General features: G+C 37.1%; 1 protein-coding gene across 9 annotated transcripts in view; it reads left to right on the top strand.

Annotated features, from left to right (window-relative positions):
- The window catches only part of MEF2A (myocyte enhancer factor 2A), a 180,566-nt gene that overhangs the window by 32,108 nt on the left and 133,502 nt on the right, over positions 1-14,956 (top strand). For 8 of the 9 annotated variants that reach the window (XM_005221712.5, XM_005221716.5, XM_005221715.5 and 5 more), the window contains 1 exon segment: positions 1,507-1,592. The exons of the other annotated variant lie outside the window; for it this stretch is intronic. The gene's annotated coding sequence lies outside the window, so the exon portion shown is untranslated. 9 annotated transcript variants of the gene reach the window in all.

Here is a 14,956-nt window from a genome sequence, read left to right as displayed (position 1 = left end):
GTCGTGTCCGACTCTGTGCGACCCCATAGACGGCAGCCCACCAGGCTCCCTCGTCCCTGGGATTCTCCAGGCAAGAACACTGGAGTGGGTTGCCATTTCCTTCTTCAATGCATGAAAGTGAAAAGTGAAAGTGAAGTCGCTCAGTCATGTCCGACCCTCAGCGACTGCATGGACTGCAACCTACCAGGCTTCTCCGTCCATGGGATTTTCCAGGCAAGAGTACTGGAGTGGGGTGCCATTGCCTTCTCCGTAGCATAAGAGTTTTCATTCTTTTAAAGGGAACAATGAAAATGAACATAAAATGCCAAAAACAAGTATGAAACTGAATAACGTCTATTATTCACATTAATAAAGGAACACTTCAGTTTCATACTTGTTTTTGGCATTTTATGTTCATTTTCATTGTTCCCTTTAAAAGAATGAAAACTCTTAAGTATATGCAATTGCATTGACTACATACACATTTTATGGCAGTATAAGTCACTGACCCTTTGACAGTTTTTTTTCCTAAATTAGAACGTAATACAGTGAACATTTTCAACTATTTTATGAGAACGTAAGTTCAGTAGGCTCTGTGTACCATGTAAGTATAAAGTATATCTTGGGATACAGAGGATAGGAAAATGGGACCTGGGACACCAATTTGTGGATCTTGGCACGGGTAGTATGCTGCTGCTAAGTCGCTTCAGTCGTGTCCGACTCTGTGCGACCCCATAGACGGCAGCCCACCAGGCTCCTCCATCCCTGGGATTCTCCAGGTGAGAATACTGGAGTGGGTTGCCATTTCCTTCTCCAATGCGTGAAAGTGAAGTCGCTCAGTCGTGTCCAACTCCTAGGGACCCCGTGGACTACAGCCTACCAGGCTCCTCCCATGGGATTTTCCAGGCAAGAGTACTGGAGTGGGGTGCCATTTATTACTAAACATTAAAGAAAACTTGAAAAATTGGATTAATGACATTAGAAATGCCCAGTTCGCTAACATTATGTTTCTATTAGCCAGATAAAACAACTGAGTTGTAAAGATGTATTTTCCATGGTGCTGATGAACCTGTTTGCTGGGCAGGGATAGACACACATATGAGAACAGACTTGTGGACACAGTAGTGGGGAGAGAGGGGGAGGGATTGAGAAAGTAGCGTTGAAACATACGTACTGCTGCATGTGAAACAGATGGCTGCGCGAAGTCACTGCATAACGCAGCTCAGCCTGGTGCTCTGTGATGATCTCACAGTTGGGACGGCGGGGAGGGAGGCTCCAGAGGAGGGAACATGTGTATAATTACCGCTGATTCACATTGTTGTATGGCAGAAAACAACAACACTGTAAAGCAATTGTCCTCCAGTTAAAAATTAAAATTTTTTAAATTATTTTTCTATTCAGTAAGTATTTGTAGAACTATCTGCCAGGGGTAGTGTTCAGTGTTGAAATTTGTAGTAATGAAATTATATTTAATTTTGTTTTAGAGTTAAGAATAATAACCAACTTAATATTTTTTTCTTTATTAAGGAATTGGATTTTGTGAAAAAGGAATAAAGAAGAGTTTTCTGAAAGGATCACATCTAAGTGCACTTTTTGCTGATACATCACTTCTAGTAAGACATTCTTTTCATTTTTCTATGTTATGAAGTAAATAAACACAATGGGAATGTTTTTGAAAAAAATTGACTGTCTCTTGAGCTTGAATAACAGTCATTTTGGAGTTTATGTTGGGGATTAATGTAGATTAATTAAGGAAATTTGTAAAATCCAGTCTGACATTCACATACACACAATATATGTAATATTGTATGGTGACAGTTTCTTGAATAGTAACACTGCTGAGATAATTCCAAACTTTTACATCTTTTCCACTTTCATCTTCCATGACAATTACACATATTGAAGATAAAGAAAATCTATAGTCCATATTAACTGAGACAATAAATTGGTAGAATAGAGGGATTTTCAAATGAAAGACAAAGTGGACAGGTCTAGCCATATTTCTTGAAAGGTAGAAGGATTGAAGGAAAAATTTAAGCAAATTTAAGAACACTTTTTAACATGTGAGCTTTTTTTGTGACTTGTTTTTTTGCCTTAACTCATAAGTCCATATTTGCAGAGTTCTGGAGTAGGCTATTTTGATTTAAAAACTTACGTTGGCCTAAGATATGTAGTTTTCAAAAAGCTTTCATAAGTGAAACATCACCTGAATTCTGTTTTCTGTTCAAAATGGAAGAGAAGTGAGTTATAGTGATATTAGAATATTGTAAAATATGTAATTTCACAAAACATTCAGTTCAGTTCAGTTCAGTCACTCAGTCGTGTCCTACTCTTTGCAACCCCATGAATCCCAGCACGCCAGGCCTCCCTGTCCCTTACCAACTCTCGGAGTTCACTCAGACTCAAATCCATCGAGTCAGCGATGCCATCCAGCCATCTCATCCTCTGTCATCCCCTTATCCTCCTGCTCCCAATCCCTCCTAGCATTGGGGTCTTTTCCAATGAGTCACCTCTTCGCATGAGGTGGCCAAAGTACTAGAGTTTCAGATTTAGCATCATTCCTTCCAAAGAAATCCCAGGGCTGATCTCCTTTAGAATGGACTGGTTGGATCTCCTTGCAGTCCAAGGGACTCTCAAGAGTTTTTTCCAACACCACAGTTCAAAAGCATCAATTCTTTGGCACTCAGCTTTCTTCACAGTCCAACTCTCACATCCATACATGACCACAGGAAAAACCATAGCCTTGACTAGACGGACTTCTGTTGACAAAGTAATGTCTCTGCTTTTTAATATGCTTTCTAGGTTGGTCATAACTTTTCTTCCAAGGAGCAAGGGTCTTTTAATTTCATGGCTGCAGTCACCAACTGCAGTGATTTTGGAGCCCCAAAAAACAAAGTCGGACACTGTTTCCACTGTTTCCCCATCTATTTCACATGAAGTGATGGGACTGGATGCCATGATCTTCGTTTTCTGAATGTTGAGCTTTAAGCCAACTTTTTCACTCTCCTCTTTCACTTTCATCAAGAGGCTTTTGAGTTCCTCTTCACTTTCTGCCATAAGGGTGGTATCATCTGCGTATCTGAGGTTATTGATATTTCTCCCAGTAATCTTGATTCTAGCTTGTGCTTCTTCGAGCCCAGCATATCTCATGATGTACTCTGCATATAAGTTAAATAAGCAGGGTGACAATATGCAGCCTTGACGTACTCCTTTTCCTATTTGGAACCAGTCTGTTGTTCCATGGCCAGTTCTAACTGTTGCTTCCTGACCTGCATATAGGTTTCTCAAGAGGCAGGTCAGGTGGTCTGGTATTCCCATCTCTTTCAGAATTTTCCACAGTTTATTGTGATCCACACAGTTAAAGGCTTTGGCATAGTCAATAAAGCAGAAATAGATGTTTTTTTGGAACTCTCTTGCTTTTTCGATGATCCAGCGGATGTTGGCAATTTGATCTCTGGTTCCTCTGCCTTTTCGAAAACCAGCTTGAACAACTGGAAGTTCACGGTTCACATATTACTGAAGCCTGGCTTGGAGAATTTTGAGCAGTACTTTACCAGGGTGTGAGATGAGTGCAATTGTGTGGTAGTTTGAGCATTCTTTGGCATTGCCTTTCTTTGGGATTGGAATGAAATCTGACCTTTTCCAGTCCTGTGGCCACTGCTGAGTTTTCCAAATTTGCTGGCATATTGAGTGCAGCACTTTCACAGCATCATCTTTCAGGATTTGGAATAGCTCAACTGGAATTCCATCACCTCCACTAGCTTTGTTCGTAGTGATGCTTTCTAAGGCCCACTTGACTTCACATTCCAGGTTGTCTGGCTCTAGGTGAGTGATCACACCATCGTGATTATCTTGGTTGTGAAGATCGTTTTTGTACTGTTCTTCTGTGTATTCCTGCCACCTCTTCTTAATATCTTCTGCTTCTGTCCTTTATGGAGCCCATCTTTGCATGAAATGTTCCCTTGGTATATCTAATTTTCTTGAAAAGATGTCTAGTCTTTTCCATTCTGTTGTTTTCCTCTATTTCTTTGCATTGATCGCTGAGGAAGGCTTTCTTATCTCTTCTTGCTATTCTTTGGAACTCTGCATTCAGATGCTTATATCATTCCTTGTCTCCTTTGCTTTTTGCTTCTCTTCTTTCACAGCTATTTGTAAGGCCTCCTCAGATAGCCATTTTGCTTTTTTGCATTTCTTTTCCATGGGGATGGTCTTTATCCCTGTGTCCTGTACAATGTCATGAACATGAACATCCGTCCATAGTTCATCAGGCACTCTGTCAGATCTAGTCCCTTAAATCTATTTCTCACTTCCACTGTATAATCATAAGGGATTTGATTTAGGTCATACCTGAATGGTGGTTTTCCCTGCTTTCTTCAGTTTCAGTCTGAATTTGGCAATAAGGAGTTCATGATCTGAGCCACAGTCGGCTCCTGGTCTTATTTTTGTTGACTGTATAGAGCTTCTCCATCTTTGGCTGCAAAGAATATAATCAATCTGATTTCAGTGTTGACCATCTGGTGATGTCCATGTGTAGAGTCTTCTCTTGTGTTCTTGGAAGAGGGTGTTTGGTATGACCAGTGCATTCTCTTGGCAAAACTCTATTAGTCTTTGCCCTGCTTCATTCCGTATTCCAAGGCCAATTTTGCCTGTTACTCCAGGTGTTTCTTGACTTCCTACTTTTGCATTCCCGTCCCCTATAATGAAAAGGACATCTGTTTTGGGTGTTAGTTCTAAAAGGTCTTGTAGGTCTTCATAGAACCGTTCAACTTCAGCTTCTTCAGCGTTACTGGTTGGGGTATAGACTTGGATTACTGTGATAGTGAATGGTTTGCCTTGGAAACAAACAGAGATCAGTCTGTCATTTTTGAGACTGCATCCAAGTACTGCATTTCGTACTCTTTTGTTGACCATGATGGCTACTCCATTTCTTCTGAGGGATTCCTGCCCACAGTAGTAGATATAATGGTCACCTCAGTTAAATTCACCCATTCCAGTCCATTTCAGTTCGCTGATTCCTAGAATGTTGACATTCACTCTTGCCATATCCTGTTTGACATTAGGGGATGGTTTTTGGTGTGTTGTAATATGTTCACATTGACATTCTATTAGATATAATTGATCAAGCCTGATGGTTATGTCAGTAAATCTTGTGAAAGGTACTTAAAATATTTTCTGTTGTTATTCTTTTCATTTTAAGAATAGTTTTGCTACTTAATGTAAGGTTTAAATTTTTCCTTCAGTGGTAGGAAGAACTTTTATGAACTTACAAAATGAGTTTTTTCTTATAATACTTTATTCCAATATCAAGTTTCCTATGGCCATACATTTTTCTTGTTAAATCTTGAATTCAGAACAACCCATTTTATGATATTTTTCAGGTTAGGGAGCTAGGGGAAAAGGTATTATTTTTTAATTGAAAAGTATCCTTTAGTTGAAAACTTGTATATACACAGGAAGAATGGGGAAAATGAAGTTTAATTCACATTTTGAAATATAAATCTTGTTTAGTTTTCTATAAATCTTTCAATGTTTGATTTTTTTCTTTTCTCAACTCGTATGTATATATTTTGTTCACTAATAGCTCAACACTGAGTGAATTGAATTAAAGCACTGCAGGAATTTAGCCATTTCCATTCTAGAGAATTTCCCCTATAATTTCCCTATATTTCTGTATCTTCCCTGCACCTCTGTGGTGGCTATGAGCATAGCTTTAGGTGTTGTATTTGCTTCAGGGAATCGTCTATGATAACTTCTTTTACTCAATTCTAAAGATTATTCTTTATAGCAGGCTTTGAGTGGTTCTGAGAGTTGTGATTGAATTAAGAACTACTTGGCTTGGAGTTACTGAGTACTTAGAGGGAAATGCTCTTTCCTTTTGAGTAGTTTCAAATGTTGACTTAAGAACCTCAGATTTGTTTTCCCTAATGATTCTGCCCTAATTTGAAGTAGAAATTGGAGGAATTAGCACAGATATTGGGCAATATTTTCCCTACCTTTTTTCTTTTTCTTCAAGTCTTAAAACTGCTTTAGGCTCTTACATTCTAAGTCTTTTATGTCATTTGAGTTAATTTTAATGTATGGTATTACATAAGAGATAAGATTTATTTCTTTGCCTATGAAAGTCAAATTGTTCAAGAAACATTATTGAAAAGGTTGTATTTTTCCCTACTGAACTACCTTGGCAACTTTGTTGAAAATCAGTTGACATTATATGTGGGCCTATTTCAGAACCCTATTATATCTATTGATCTATGTATCTATCTTTATGACATTACTGTCCTGATTATCATAGCTTTATGTAAGTCTTATATTAAAATCAGGTAGTGTAAACCCTCCACCTTTGCTCTTTTGTTTCAAGGTTGTTTTCTAGCCTAAGTCCTTTCCATTTCTATGTATTTTAGAATTACCTTGTCATTTTCTGCAGAGAAGCCTTAACAAGATTTTGATTATTAATGCTTTTATCATGGAGGGTAATTGGGAGCGAATTAACCTCTTAAAGATGTTGAGTCTTCTGATGCATGAACTTGGTATCTCTCCCCATTTGTCTTTAGTTTCTCAGCAGTATTTGTAGTTTTCACTGTAAAGATATTACATATATTTTGTTGGTCTCTGTTTACCATTTTTATGTTATTGTAAATGGTTATGTAATAGTTCCAACTGTTTGTTTTTAGTATATAGCAATATAATAGATTTTGGCATAAAACCTTGTAATTTATGATTCTGCTAAACTCACTAGTTATGGTGGCAGTTTTGTGGATTCTTTCAGATGTTCTGGGCAGACCCTCATCTTGTCTGTAAATAGACTGTTTTACTTCTACCTTTGAAAATTTTTATACCTTTTATTTCTTTTGTTGCTTTATTGCACTGCCTAGTAGTCTCAGTGCAATGTTAAATAGAAGTGATGAGCTGACATTGTTGCCTTACTCCTGATCTTAGGTCTTTTTCCGTTAAGTACAAATTTGTGTTAATGAGAGATGCTTTCATATATGTTCATGGCATACATGGGTTTGTAGTTTTCTAAAAAAATTTTTAATTGTAGGGTATTTGCTTTATAATGTGTTGGTTTCTGTTGTATAGCAGCATGAATCAGCTGTAAATATGATTCTGTAGATAACAATAAACTGTAGAAAATTCTGAAAGAGATGGGAATACCAGACCACCTGATCTGCCTCTTGAGAAATCTGTATGCAGGTCAGGAAGCAACAATTAGAACTGGCCATGGAACAACAGACTGGTTCCAAATAGGAAAAGGAGTACGTCAAGGCTGTATATTGTCACCCTACTTATTTAGCTTATATGCAGAGTATATCATGAGAAATGCTGGGCTGGAAGAAGCACAAGCTGGAATCAAGATTGCCCAGAGAAATATTAATAACCTCAGATATGCAGATAACAGCACCCTTATGGCAGAAAGTGAAGAGGAACTAAAGAGCATCTGGTGAAAGTGAAAGAAGAGAATGAAAAGGTTGGCTTAAAACAGCATTTAAAAAATGAAGTTCATGGCATCCAGTCCCATCACTTCATGGCAAATAGATGGGGAAAGACTGCAAACAGCATCAGACTTTATTTTTTTGGGGCTCCAAAGTCACTGCAGATGATGACTGCAGCCATGAAATTAAAAGACCCTTGCTCCTTGGAAGAAAAGTTATGACCAACCTAGACAGCATATTAAAAAGCAGAGACATTACTTTGCCAACAAAGGTCCATCTAGTCAAGGCTATGATTTTGCCAGTAGTCATGTATGGATGTGAGAGTTGGACTATAAAGAAAGGTGAGGACTGAAGAACTGATGCTTTTGAACTATAGTGTTCAGAGTTCAAAGGACGAGAAGACTCTTGGGAGTCCCTTGGACTGCAAGGCAATCCAGCCATCCTAAAGGAGATCAGTCCTGAGTATTCATTGGAAGGACTGACGCTGAAGCTGAAACTCCAGTACTTTGGCCACCTGATATGAAAATCTGACTCCTTGGGAAAGACCCTGATGCTCGGAAAGATTGAAAGCTGGAGGAGAAGGGGATGACAGAGGATGAGATGGTTGGATGGCATCACCGACTCAATGGACATGAGTTTGAGTGAACTCTGGGAGTTGGTGATGGACAGGGAGGCCTGGCATGCTGCACTCCATGGGATCTCAAAGAGTCGGACACAAAAGAGCGACTGAACTGAATACATGTATCCCCTCTCTTGAGCCCCTCTCCCACTCCTCACATCCCACCCATCTAGGTTGTCACAGAGCATCAAGCTGAGCTCCCTGTATTACACAGCAGCTTCCCACTAGCTTAATTGTTTTACACATGGTAGTGTGTATATGTCAGTGCTACTCTCTTAATTCGTCCCACCTTCTCCTTCCCCTACTATGTCCATAAGTGTGTTTGTATCTGCATCTCTATTGCTGCCCTGCAAATAGGTTCATCAGTACTATTTTTCTAGATTCCATGTATATGCAGTAATTCATTCTGTATGACAGACTCTAGGTTTATGCACCTCGTTACAGCTGACTCAGTTTTGTTCCTTTTTATGGGTGAGCAATATTCTATTTTCTGTATATGTACCACAACTTCTTTATCCATTCATCTGTTGATGGACATCTAGGTTGCTTCCATGTCCTGGTTATTGTAAATAGTGCTGCAGTGAACACTGGGGTACTTACGTCTTTTTGAATTACGGTTTTCTTACGGTGTGTGCCTAATAGTAGGGTCTGGGTCATATGGTAGATTTATTCCTAGCTTTTAAAAGAATCACCATATTGTTCTCCACAGTGGCTGTATCAATTTACATTCCCACCAGCAGTGCCAGAGGGTTCCCTCTTCTCCACATCCTCTCCAGCATTTATTGTTTGTATGTTTTATGACGATGGTCATTCTGACCACTGTGAGGCGATACTTTATTATAGTTTTAATTTCTGTTTCTCTAATGATGAGTGATGTTGAGCATCTTTTCATGTGTTTGTTGGCCATCTCTATGTCTTTTTTGGAGAAATGTCTGCTTAGGTTTTCGGCCCATTTTTTGATTGAGTTGTTTATTTTTTCTGAAGTTGAGCTGTGTGAACTGCTTGTGTATTTTGGAGATTAATCCTTTATTCATTGCCTCATTTGTGATTATTTTCTCCCAGTCTGAGGGTTGTCTTTTCATCTTGTTTATAGTTTCGTTTGCTGTGCAAAAGCTTTTAAGTTTAATTAGGTCTTATTTGTTTATTTATTTTTTTCCTTTACTCTAGGAGCTGGATCAAAGAGGATCTTGCTGTAATTTATGTAAAAGAGTGTTCTGCCTATGGTTTCCTTTAAGAGTGTCACAGTGTCTGACTTACATTTAGGTCTTTAATCCATTTTGAGTTTATTTTTGTGTATGACATTAGGAAGTGTTCTAATTTCATTCTTATTATGTGTAGCTGTGCAGTTTTACCAGCATCAGTAATTGAAGAGGCTGTCTTCTCCATTGTGTATTCTTGCCTCCTCTTTCAAAGATAAGGTGCCCCTAGGTGTGTGGGTTTATCTCTAGGCTTTCTGTCTTGTTCTTTTGGTCTTTATTTCTGTTTTTGAGCCAGTACCATACTGTCTTGATGACTATAGGTTTGTAGTATAGTCTAAAGTCAGAAAGGTTGATCCTTCTAGCTCTGTTTTTCTTTCTCAAGATTGGTATGTAGTTTTTTTAAAATAATGTCTTTGTCTGGTTTTTATATCAGGATAATAGAATGAGTTAAAAGATTTTTTTCTCAAAAAGTTTTTATATAGTTGTTGTTCTTTAAGTGTTTGGTGGTAGTATTCAGTCACCACTCATATCCAACTCTTTGTGACCCCATGGACTGCAGTGTGCCAGGCCTCTCTGTCCCTCACCATCTCCTGAAGTTTGCCCAAGTTCGTGTCCCTTGCTTTGGTGATGCCATCCAGCTATCTCATCCTCTGATGCCCTTTTCTCCTTCTGCCCTCAGTCTTTCCCAGCATCAGGGACTTTTCCAGTGAGTCAGCTCTTGGCATCAGATGACCAAAATACTGGACTTCTAGCTTCAGCATTAGTCCCTTCAACAAGTACTCAGAGCTGATCTCCCTCAGGATTGACTGGTTTGATCTCCTTGCTGTCCAAGGGACTCTGAAAGTCTTCTCCAGCACCATGGTTCGAAGGCATCAGTTCTTTGTTCCTCTGCCTTCTTTATACAGTCCAGCTCTCACAACCATATGTGACCACTTGGGAAGACCATAGTCTTGACTATACGCACCCTTGTCGGCAGAGTGATGTCTCTGCTTTTCAACATACTGTCTAGGTTTGTCATAGCTTTCCTGCTAAGAAGCAGATGTCTTCTGATCTCATGGCTGCAGTCACCATCTGCAGTGATTTTAAAGCCCAGGAAGAGGAAATCTGTCACTACTCCTTTTCCCCTTCTGTTTGCCATGAAGTAATGGGGATAGATGTCATGATCTTAGTTTTTTTAATATTTAGTTTTAAGCCGATTCTTTCACTCTCCTCCTTCACCCTCATTAAGAAGCTCTTTAGTTCCTCTTTGATTTCAGCCATTAGAGTGGTATCATCTGCATATCTGAGTTTGCTGGTGTTTCTCCTGCCTATCTTGATTCCAGGTTGTAACTCATTCAGCCTGACATTTCTCATGCTGTGCTCAGCATATAGATTAAACAAATAAGGTGACAGCAGACAACCCTGTCGTACTGCTTTCTCAATCTTGACCCAGGCAGTTTTTCCATTGTTACTTCCTGACCCACATACAGGTTTCTCAGGAGACAGGTAAGATGGTTAGTATTCCCATCTCCTTTAAGACTTGAATTACCGTCATGTTGAATGGCTTGCCTTGGAAACAACTGAGATCATTCTCTCATTTTTGAGGCTGCATTTTGGGCTCTCTTGTTGATTATGAGGGCTATTCCATTTCTTCTATGGGATTCTTGCCCACAGTAGTAGATGATAATGGTCATCTGAATTAAATTCACCCTTTCCCGTCCATTTTAGTTCACTGATTCCTAAGATATTGATGTTTAATCTTACCATCTCCTGCTTAACCACCTCCAATTTGCTTTGATTCATGGACCTAACATTCCAGGTTCCTATCAATAATGTTCTTTGCAGCATTGGCTTTTACTTTGATCACCAGACATCCACTACTGAGCATTGTTTCCGCTTTTCCCAGCTGCATCGTTCTTTCTGGCTCTGTTAGTAGCTCTCCACTCTTCCCCAGTAGCATATTGGACACCTTCAGATCTGGGGGACTCATCTTTCGGTGTCATATCTTTTTGTCCATTTATACAGTTCATGAGGTTCTCATAGCAATTATACTGGTGTATACTTGCTACTACCCCAGTGTTTGGTAGAATTCACCAAAGTAGATCTCTGGCCTTGCAGTTTCTTTGTGGGAAGATTTTAAACTGTGAATTCGATTTATTTGATTGAATAAATTGATATTGGCCTATTCAGATATATATTAATTCTTTTTTGAAAAGCTTTAGTTTATGTGTCTTTTAAGGAATTTGTTTTTACGTAGGTTGTCTAATTTATTGGCATGAAGTTTCATATTTCTTAATTCTTTTAATGTTTGAAGGATCTATAGTGATATCCTCTCTTTCTATTATTTGAGACCACTGTTTTCTAAAGGAGCACTTAATATTTAAAATTTTTTCTCTGTCTGCATCATACAGAGTATCTTTACATGCGTTTGTTCACGAGTTCAAAGAATTCTTAAGCTGCTTTGTGATTTTTTTTCTTGGACCTATATAATTTTGAAATAGTTCTTAATTTTCTAGATGTTTTTCTCTAATAAGTTTTTAATTTAATTCTGTTGTGGTTCAATAACATACTTCCTGTGTTTATTGTAGAGTGCAGAATGTTGTCTGTAAACAAATGTTTTGTGTATGCTTAATAAGAATGTGTATTCTGTGTTGTCGAGTGAAGCTTTCTAAAAATATTAGTCAGATTGGTAGTGTTCTTCAAGATTTGTCCCTTCTGATTTTCCATTTGTTGCAGTAATTGCTGAGAGAAGGGTTTGGAAATCTTCAACTTTAATTGTGAATTTGTCTTTTTCTCCCTTCACTTTTTCATGTATTAATTAATAGGTACGTGTATTAATTAATAGCTCTATTAATTAATATCAATTAATTAATAATAATTATTAGCTCTAATAATAATTACTAGCTCTGTTAATTAATTAATATTAATTAATATTAATAGCTATTAATTAATAGGTATGTGTATTAATAGCTCTATTAATAGGTACATGCATTTTAAAATATATTTTTGATGAATTGAGCCTTCTGACTTGAAATATCCCTCTTTATCTCTGGTAATGTGTTGTGAAGTCATTTCTAAAATAAGTTGTATAGTTCCTGACAGAAAGTCTGCTGTTATTTTTTGTTGCCTCATATGTAAACTTTCTATTTTGTTGATTGCTCTTCAGCCTTACAGCTTTTTCAGTGATTGTGATTATGATGTCATTTGATTATAATTTTTTTATCAATTATATGCCTTTATATGGTTTTCTTTGAGAAAATGATGTTTTAGTGTTTTTGAGTGTTTTTTGGTAACCAAATTTAGAAACATTGGCCACTATGTCTTCCCAGTATCCACTAATCCTAGGCAGTATTTTGGAGGGAGGGAATTTCAGTTAAACAGTTGAGATTGTGTCTTTTGGCTGTTGACTCCCCGCCCCCTTTCATTATTTGAATAGTTAATGTCATGTTTCCAGGTTCATTGATTTTTTTTTCAATGTATACTCTGTTCTTAATGTATCCAGTGTGTTTTTTTATTTCTCATGATTATATTTTAATTATGAGTTTTAGATGATTTTTCCTCTCTCCTCAACCTATTTATGTTTTGCCATATTAATGATTTAACCTGAAACATTAAAAATAAATTCATAATGAGAAGTGGTATTTTGGTGTTATGATTTTAGAAAGGACACAGTATTTAGTATCTCAGTTGTCTTAACTTTTCTAAAAGGTAGTTGTTTGGATGTGGTATAGCCAGGCCACAGCTAGCCCTTGCTGAGTTAGAAAAAAGCTTCTTTTCCCAGTTTTAAATGAATGATGCTCTCTGCCAGGGTTCAGGGTTTAGAGAGTGGAGAACAAACTGGATTCAGTCTCCACTTTCCTTCTCTCGGCCATATGTCCATGTGCAGGGTACAGCCTCCACCTTTATTCATGTTGCCTTGAGACTGTATGATTTCTTGCCTTTCTTATGATACGGTTATAGCATTATAAATATTTTCTTAGGCCAGAATATCTATATCCACAAGTTTGTTAGGCAATCCCTTTTGTAGTTAGTATGGGATTATTTTCTCAATGCTTTCTGTACTTTGTACCATTATTGATCTTATTTCTTGAATCATATGTTAATGTTTTTGAATTTTACCTAAAATTTATAACAGTATAAGTCAGAGCTTCATAAAATTAAGTGTAAGTGTTTGTAGGGCATGTTTTGCCTTTACATAAGTTATATAGCAAAACTGCATTTTCAAATAATAGCTATAAGTGTATAACCTTTATATTCAAAGTAAAATTTGTTTTCCTTGTTGAATCATGTCATTAAATACTGACTAGTAGCCATTGCTATGTTCACAGCATATCTTTGTATTTTTAAAATGTGTAATTAGGATTCAGTATGTGCAATTTTGGATGAAATGGAATGCTTTGCTCATTTTCCATAAAAGAATAGTTAAGTGATAGTCTTAATTTAGAATTTGAATTTCTGCCTGGATTTAATTGTTTGTAAACAATAATTAAAACATTCTATTTTAGAGTAAAAAGAAATGTTCTTATATTAAAATTAACTGAAAGATAATTCTGTAGGAGCAGGGAATCTCTAATTGCATTGAAACTTACAGTAAAATAGTCTCCCTCAAGTTCCTGTGACTATGAAAATGAGTGGTTATTTTGTTTATATAGTTTATAAGGAAATGCAAGACATCATTTGTGCCTGTGTGTGAAATGTGTACATATGCATAAGGGGGTTGCATTGCCCACTGAAAACTGGGATGAAAACTGGCACTGCTTGATTTTTTTGAATATTTTTTATTAAAGTGGATGACTACTAGAGTCTCTTGCTTGTTTAGATCAGTTTTTTTCACCTTGTGTGCTGTGATCCTGTAGTAAGTTGCTTCAGTTGTATCTGACTCTTTGTGACCCTATGCACTGTAGCCTACCAGGCTCCTCTGTTTATGGGATTCTCCAATCAAGAATACTGGAGTGGGTTGCCATGCCCTTTTCCAGGGGATATCAACCCAGGGATTGGAAAACCCTTTTCTTTTTGTAGTAGATATAAATTAAAGGACCTATGGCATTCATGTTTAAATACAATAAAAAAGTAACATGCTACTAAAAAACCAGTGAGTCAGCAATGAGATCAAAGAAATCAGTTAATACCTTGAGACAAATGACAATGAAAATAGTCTTACAAAATCCAAGGGGTGCTCAGAAGTAGTTTGATGAGACATAGTGATATAGTTCATAGTGATATAGACTTTCCTCAAGAAACAAGAAAAATCTCAATGAATAATCCAACCTATCACCTAAAAGAATTAGAAAAAGAAGAAACAAAACCCAAAGTCAGAAGAAGGAAGGAAATTAATATGAGTGGAAACAAATAAAATAGAGATCAACAAGTAATAGAAAAGATCAATAAAACCAAGAGCTGGTTTTGTGAAAGGATATACAAATTCGACAGGCCTCTGGCTAGGCTCACCAAAAAGATAAGAGAGAAAACCCAAAGAAATAAGATATGAAAGAAGAAAAATAACAACTGATACTACAGAAATACAAAAAACTATAAGATAATATTATGAACAATTGTATACCAGCAAATTGTACAGTCTAGAAAAAATGAACAAGTTCTAGAAGCATATAGCCTACTAAAACTTAATCAAAAAGAAGTAGATAATTTGAATAGACCAAACACTAGATCTGAAAATAGAATCTGTAATTTAAAAAAAACTCCTTGCAAGCAAAAGTTCAGGCCAGATGGCTTCACTGGGAAATTCTACTAAA

Source organism: Bos taurus, chromosome 21 (genome assembly GCF_002263795.3).
Source record: "Bos taurus isolate L1 Dominette 01449 registration number 42190680 breed Hereford chromosome 21, ARS-UCD2.0, whole genome shotgun sequence".
NCBI lineage: Eukaryota > Metazoa > Chordata > Mammalia > Artiodactyla > Bovidae > Bos > Bos taurus.
This window is presented reverse-complemented; position numbering and strand designations above follow the sequence as displayed.